Source organism: Rhodnius prolixus, unplaced genomic scaffold (genome assembly GCF_049639745.1).
Source record: "Rhodnius prolixus isolate KJV_2025 unplaced genomic scaffold, Rpr scaffold_5, whole genome shotgun sequence".
In the NCBI taxonomy this organism is placed as follows: Eukaryota; Metazoa; Arthropoda; class Insecta; order Hemiptera; family Reduviidae; genus Rhodnius; species Rhodnius prolixus.
Window position 1 is genome coordinate 36,336,007 of NW_027411624.1, and position 7,240 is coordinate 36,343,246.

Consider the following 7,240-nt stretch of genomic DNA (forward strand, 5'->3'; position numbering starts at 1 on the left):
GAACAGCATTTTAAAGAGAAAGTTGAGTGCGCGAAATTTGCCATCAATACTTAGAACAAATTAATAACACCTAGAAAAATATGGTTCATTTCTAAATTAAGTGTATTCAAGGCAATTTCAAGTACAATTCATTTTTTTTTTAGAAAAATTAATCGGATTGTCATTGAAATCATATTCTTCGAAAAGAAATTCATTTTAAATAACAATTACATGAACTTATGTAACATATGTCTTACTTCAACATTAACATACATTACATTGAACCTCCATTATTAAAGGTTCATCAGTTTGGTGTAGCGAATTCGACTTTAACTATGTTTCCGTCTCAGCCTACACTTGCTGGCTGAGAGAGGGAGGTGTGTTATTAACATTAAAATGTTAATGATCTGCGACAAAAAGATTATGAATCTTGAAAAATCAAGAATAGCAAAATTCCTCCTGGCCATCCCACTTACTCGAAAAGACAACAAATTAGAATAATGCAATGTTCAATCCAAAGAAAGCCCATGTTCATTAACACTATTCCTGCTTAATATAAACTAGCCGCCCTCTGACACCTGACAAACTGATTGAAAAGTATACCTCTTGCACCGACCGACTATAAGCAAGAACTGGACACCGTTCGAATAATATTCACGAATATCGGTCACAATGCCAACATCGTTAAAACTAAACTAAGTACAAACATTGCCAAAACTAATAAAATATCCAACGTATTCTTTACAAAGGTAGGCCTCAAAACCGCGTTTAGGATCAACAAAAAACTAAGAAACAGGATGCTTCCTTTAAAATATAAATCTCTGGACCCTCTGAGTGCAATAAACAACTAATAAAAAAGTTTTTAATAATTTATTTCTCTATTCACACATTTGTGGTACACAAATAGAACTTTAAGGTAACAACTCTTCAATTATGGTTATCAACATACTACCTTTCACTTTAAATGAAAATTAGAGTTTATACAATCCCATTAAGATTTCTAACATCTTCCCACCTTAACGTTTGGAGAATTGTAAACATTAATACGAACACAATCAAAATACTTGAAAACTGATCTAGAATTTAACAATGAAACATGAAATTAATAAGTAAAGTAAAACTGGACTAAGTCAAAATGAATCTACATATGGCCCAACAATGAATTTAAAAAATGTTGAGGAACTTTGATGGTTCAACTCCTTTTAGACATCTTTTTCTCCTCAGGAATTTTTTGATCTCTGGGATGCGTTAAGAGAGCGTCTCTTGTATTAAATTTATATTAACTTCATTGTTATTAGAAACGCTTCTTAAATAAACTACAGCTGCATAACCAGATTTACTTGCATCTGTGAATATACGAATACTGTCCTCAACAGATTTGTGTTTTCTAAGCCATCGAGGTATTTGAATATCTGAGATATGATGTAATCCTCAACCAGCTTTTAATTCGATTCATCCCAACTTAATTTTATTTTCCAAAGCTCCTGTAACAGCAATTTAGAAATTAGTGTAACTAGGCGAGTAAAAATTATAGGATCAAATATTTTGTAAAATATGAAATTGTTTTTTAGTTTCTATATTTATGTTATGTTCTGAAATAAATGAGTTAATAGAAAGGGTGTCGCTTCTTGTTTCTCCAAATGATTGATAAAACATTTGTAACACACTTGGTTTACCTGCACTTCTTTTTAAGATCGTGCCCAACCTCTCAATTTAAGCATTCCCTCATCCATTATACTCACATCGGGGATAAGTAGATTCCTCAGTATTAACTCTTTTGACACAGTTGACAGACGTAGAAGCTGTGAAGTAGCTCTGTTTCGTTACCGGCGACTCCACGCAACGCCAAAACCCACCTTACAATGTCTATAGCGTTTCATTTTTTATTCTTCACATTTCCACAGAAATCACAAGTAGTCTCGTTGCTTTTTTGCAATGAAATGTGTAAGAAAAAGCACGTTTTATGTCAGAAATTTTACCAATTTTATTTAATCTAAAACGCCACAAAATAGATAGGATCTGAGAAACAAAATTTAAACCCTTCCCTATGCACTTATTTAAAGATAGGTAACCCATTAGATGGGATGATGGAGAAGTAAATAATGGCTTGTTTCTTATCTTTTTTCATCGAATTCTTTGTTCTTCGTGGGTAGCTTGTATTGCACCCAAAAACCAATCCACTCTTTTATATCTGCACTTTTATTCAACTCTAATTTCGATAAAAAAACGCTTCTTTTTTTTTATTCGCAGAGCTAAAACGACTTCCAGCCAATTGATCTGATTTTTAACCTGAATCCTTCTTTCTTAGCTATTCTTTTTCAAGTATATTTTTTAAACTTACAAGTCCATTCTGATAAATTTCTACAGTATCTAATTCCACTGTTATTTGTTCAGTATCAGTAATTTCACTTTCAGCAAATAAAATTTTGTTTACCTTATTATCTATTGTAAAAAACTCATTAGCTTTATTCTCTAATTTCTTCAATTCCAATTGCAAACGTTCATCGTCTTTTTTGTTATAAAATTTTTCAATTTCATTGCTGACCTTGTGAACAGCCTTCTCAATTGAGAACTTTCTTTGTTGATATTAAAAAGTGTGCCCCCATTTTCCTGTTTTCCCCTCAAGGGATTCCAAAAATGTTAAATATAGAACTTTGGAACACAATGAATGCAATAAACAACTAATAAAAATGCTTTTAATAATTTATTTCTCTATTACCCTGCATGGTACACAAAAAGAATAAACATGAAAGGAAATAACTCTTCAATAATGGTTATCAACATACAGATTGCACACTGTTCACTTTAAATGAAAATAAACGAAAATTAAAGTTTATGCAAACCAATTAAGACGTCTAACACTTGCACATACCAAAACAGAAACTCTCATGACAACAACGGTGTTTACAAAATCATCTGTCCAGGCTGTGATATCTATATACTGCCTAAACCGGGAAAAAATTTACAGATACAAAGAACATATTCGCTGGTGAAAATATTGAAATGTACAAACACAAAGGTATTCATATTAACATTAAGAACGATCAAAGTTAAATATAACTCGGACATACTATTTAAAGTCATTTTGTTTCAAACACACACTCATTTGAGCAGATTTTCCGAAACTGATATAAAAAAAATTAAACATAACGCGTGATTATATATGCAAGTTCGTTGCTTGTTCTTTAAAGTTTCTTCAGAATTTTACTATTTACGCATTATTTGTTAAGTGAATTTAATTACATGTTTATCATTGTTTTATAATAATGATTTTTATAATTATCTCCAGTACAATTGAGTTTGGTATCATTCGGTGTTTTCTGCTTGCTAAAGACGTGCCCCCTCAAGTAAAATAAATTTCAAAACATTATCTATCTAATAGAAATACAGAAGACTTAAATACATGCTAGGTTTCATTAATTTTTATTTTATTTTATTTTATTTTTTTGGCGCATCGACGATTATGGTCATTAGCGCCGGTTTCATTAATTAATTTTATTTCACTTTTCAGAAAAAAAGTATTAATTTTTTAAATATCACACACAGTGTGATATCTTGTAATACGTATGTAACCTCTCGCCCTCTTCTGTGAGTTGGGAGCATTAAGTAGATTTAACCAACCAAAATGTAAATATATATACCGAATAATCATCGTCTGGATTGTACGAAAGTCCAAAACCTGTAAGGGTTACAACAAACAGTGTACTACGATGAACAAAATCAGCTATACATTTTACATTCAGGTAATAAAAAATGTTAATGCTTAGAGATATTCAATGTAACCATGTTTTAAAATAGTATTCAAAAATAATACTTTCTTTAATTACAAATTCTTCAAAATGAAAGAGGGGTTTTAGTGAAGTTAACTTTTTTTTAAATTGGTGTAGGGATTATACCTAGATGTACACTTTTTCTAGGATTTCCATTATTTTGGTCGCAAAGATAGGTTACATGTTTTATAAATTGTGAATCTCAAAATATCTTGTATTATCTTATTGCACAAAGCATCAAACTTCGTTAATGAATATTTATTTTAGTATACTAAAATACCATAAAGTAAGAACTACAAGTTTGATTGTATTTTGTTGTTCAATAGCCTGCTGAAATGAACATAGTCCTAAAAACTGCTGTCAGGAGGAGCGTTCTATCTATTCCTAGTGCTTTTCAACATTTGGCCTGTTTGCAGCTTAGTAATGTTCAGTATTCATCTGGAAATAATTACCTTTATGGATCCTTTACATCCAGCAGCACACCGAAAATATTAGGTGACACTTATCAAGTCTGTATTGGAGTATAAAGAAGTTAAGGAAATCTAATTACCACTCTCCCTTAGTAGGACTGTTCTTCAGGTAATCTTATCTTTTATTTTATACGTTGTAATATTACAATATAAACTAAAACCTTTTTTCTGATAATTACTTTCCCTTTGCCTAATTCATTTGCTTTCCCTTTTAATCTGAGTCAGTCATGTTTTAATTTTTGTAAAGTTTGATTGCAATATTGATGAATGCTGTATATTTTGATTTATTTTATTTTTTTAATTTTAAGTTAATTTGGTGGTTATGTAAATCCCAGCTGAAAAAAATAGGTATTACTATTCTTCTAAGTACATCGATAAGAAAATTACACTTGATTAGAGAAGGTTTTTCCATTCGTAGTTTTCCTTTTTCTTCTCCTTACTAGCTTTTTGTAGTAATGCAAATTACATTATGCATTCATTTTATAATCTTGAAAAAAGTTAATCATCTTAACAAAGAGTGCATTATCTTCAAGAAAACTGAATATTCAGTGGTCTGGAACTGCGTGATAACTGATTTAGTTTAACAGAAAAATGCTCCGATTTCCATAATCTTACACTTGGTGTGAATTAAATAATAATTATTGATGTAATATAATTTTCCATTATCCAGTGCTTTCATCCATGGGTCTTCCAATGCTGGACCATGTTGAGCACAGTAACACTCATCTTTCATCTGAAATGATTACCTCTATTCATTTCATGCAGCAGCATTTCGATTTTCATCCATTCTATTTCGGAATATAATGAAGTCAAGGATATCTACCTACCATTCTGCCTGTTGGAACTGTTCTTCGGGTTTTCCTACCTATCATTTCTTATCTAACTATATTACAAAATATTTATCAGGTAAGTAATTTTTTCACATTGAATCTGAAAAAGATATTTTAATTTTTGTTGGAAGTAGGGTTTAATTTGATTAAATCTAAACTCCACTTCTAACGTGCATGTGAATTCTGGATATTTTTCCAATCAAATCGCCCTATTTTTAACTAATGGAGCTAAACATATTTCAATTCATTTTCATGAAAAAGTTAGAAGATAATAGAATTAGAAATTAGAATGATAATACTAGAAGATTATAAATGTGGCGCTAATTTTTCAATGAAATTAATCATAATGATCATCGTTTTGCGTATTTTTTGAAAGTATTTGTATTTTATTTCCATTGAAACAACAGATTTAGGTTCTTTAAAAATTTCTTTTAATGTACTGATCAAAAGCTTTAGTTAAATACAGTCAGTCACATTTATTTATAAATAATACTTCATCAATAGTTTGTCATAAACATCTCTGCAGCTTTTATTATTAAAGTCTAAATGATTTTGGACAAAATTGAAACTTTTCTCATGGAAATGAAATTAAAAGTTGTTTATTTTGTTGGTAACTTGACTAGAAGAAGTGTAAATTGCAACATAAAAGTAATTGATGTTTAAATGATTCACTATCACAATATTTTATAATCCTAACAGTTTATTCTAAAAGTCTGATTCGTTTAAAAGATTTAAACTTATTTTTTCTTTCGATTTTTCAAATTTATTCTTTGAATTCCTGTAGGATAAAAATGTAACTTTAGAAACGTTGAGTTTAAATTGTATACCATTGAATAGATCGCTTTTCTATTCAAGATTTGCTTTTATAAACACTATTTCATTAAATAATGATGATTTACAGATTGAAAACAGCCAGTACTGGGAGAACTTCCTGCGTAACTGTCCATCAAATCAAGATAAAATGAAACTGACGTTGAGAAAACATCCAATGTGAATATACAAACAACTAATGCTATAAAACAATTACTAAAAAATGTATTATTTAGTTATAATATGTAATGTGCATGCTGTTAATATCACAATCTAAATAATTACTCGAATTTTGTACTGCTGTAAAAATTTATTATTTAGGAGCAGAATAAAGAAAAACCATTAATTAGTTTAAAAAAAGTCTTTTTATTGGCATACCTATGTTATATATACATTAACACTCTATTATAGGATACATAAATACATATATTATTTAATAAAATGCAAAAAAAAAGTGCTAAAAAATGTTTAAAACAAGGAAAAACAACAAAAATTAAAGAAATTAGGAAGAAAAACGTAAAAATAGAAAATTAGTTCCAAAAAATCCGTCAGAGAGCGCCACTTAACAGATAAGTAAAAATCTAGTTCCAAGATTCGTCAATAGATAGCACTGCTGTATGTATGTAAACAAATTGCAGCTGTCACTTGACAGGTAAACAAAGAATTAGTTCCAAAATTCGCCACCAGGTAGCACTGCTAGTCCTCTATATATACGTAAACATAAACAAATTCTCTTCAGTACGACTTGAGTGATGTAGGGGGGTATATCGCTCGTCGCTCCAAATATATCTCGTCTAGTTTTACATCTGTCACTTCGCTCCCAAAAAAATCATAATCTAGTGTAATGGTTATGGAGATGTTGACGATTCGACGGTCGGAAGGCAAATATTCGCCCCACCCGGCCCGGCCCCCGCGGCGAACTTACTTATATACCCTCTGGAGGCAAGATGGCGGCGCGTCGTATCTCCATGACAACGACCACAGTACAATGCCACTCCCAGATCACCATGACAACGGCAAATGCCACTCCCACTAGATGGCAAGCGTTGCTGTTCATGCACACTCTCACGACTCTGCCGACCATTTTTACTTATTTTTAATCTTCTACTTGCACACTCTCATGACTACTCTGCCGACTATTTTTACTCATTTCTTTCACATGCACACTCTCATGACTCTGCTGACCATGTATACATATTTCACCCACTTGCACACTCTCATGACTCTGCCGACCATTTTTACTGATAATTAATCTTTTACATGCACACTCTCATGACTCTTGCAACATTTTTACTTATTTTTAATCTTTCACACGCACACTCTCATGACTCTGCTGACCATTTTTACTGAACTTTAATCTTTCATATGCACACCCTCAAGA

The 7,240-nt window shown here is 31.0% G+C and overlaps 2 long non-coding RNA genes across 2 annotated transcripts; one reads left to right on the plus strand and one right to left on the minus strand.

Annotated features, from left to right (window-relative positions):
- Positions 1-834: 834 nt before the first annotated feature.
- LOC141458992 (uncharacterized) lies at positions 835-2,511 on the minus strand. Its single transcript, XR_012461338.1, has 2 exons — positions 1,722-2,511; positions 835-1,463 (listed from the first exon to the last, which is right to left on the minus strand). It is a non-coding gene; the product is annotated as an uncharacterized lncRNA (long non-coding RNA).
- An 801-nt stretch (positions 2,512-3,312) lies between these two features.
- LOC141458991 (uncharacterized) lies at positions 3,313-6,219 on the plus strand. Its single transcript, XR_012461337.1, has 4 exons — positions 3,313-3,722; positions 4,076-4,328; positions 4,890-5,125; positions 5,951-6,219. It is a non-coding gene; the product is annotated as an uncharacterized lncRNA (long non-coding RNA).
- The last annotated feature ends 1,021 nt before the right edge of the window (positions 6,220-7,240 follow it).